The sequence below is a fragment of the Dendroctonus ponderosae genome, unplaced genomic scaffold, assembly GCF_020466585.1.
Source record: "Dendroctonus ponderosae isolate FM_Combo_2020 unplaced genomic scaffold, Dpon_F_20191213v2 Dpon_F_20191213_7, whole genome shotgun sequence".
Taxonomy (NCBI): Eukaryota; Metazoa; Arthropoda; class Insecta; order Coleoptera; family Curculionidae; genus Dendroctonus; species Dendroctonus ponderosae.
In genome coordinates, this window is record NW_026018916.1 from 8,600,669 (window position 1) to 8,600,951 (window position 283).

At 29.0% G+C, this 283-nt stretch overlaps 2 protein-coding genes across 2 annotated transcripts in view; one reads left to right on the forward strand and one right to left on the reverse strand.

Annotated features, from left to right (window-relative positions):
- LOC109542857 (pro-resilin) overlaps positions 1–283 on the reverse strand; it is a 143,767-nt gene that overhangs the window by 19,622 nt on the left and 123,862 nt on the right. The window lies entirely within an intron of this gene.
- The window catches only part of LOC109542855 (alpha-amylase), a 4,436-nt gene that overhangs the window by 2,629 nt on the left and 1,524 nt on the right, over positions 1–283 (forward strand). The gene's annotated exons all lie outside the window — the stretch shown is intronic.

The window sequence follows — 283 nt, forward strand, 5'->3', positions numbered from 1 at the left end:
TTGTTTATCGGAACAATATTTTGATTTTTTATGTGGATGGTAATCATTGATCAACTGGTACTGCGCGATTACTCGTGATCACCAAAAAAGTACTGAATTGAAATTTCACTATTCTTACATATCGATCAGATATTTCATTCAAATATGTAATTTAAATTTACTTTATTATATTATTATTTAATTATTTTCAGGAAACCGATTTAAATTAACAAATTTATCGAACGTTCGGTGATGTTCCGACCTCGAATAATCGATCGTTTTAATCATTATAACGCGGCAGCTT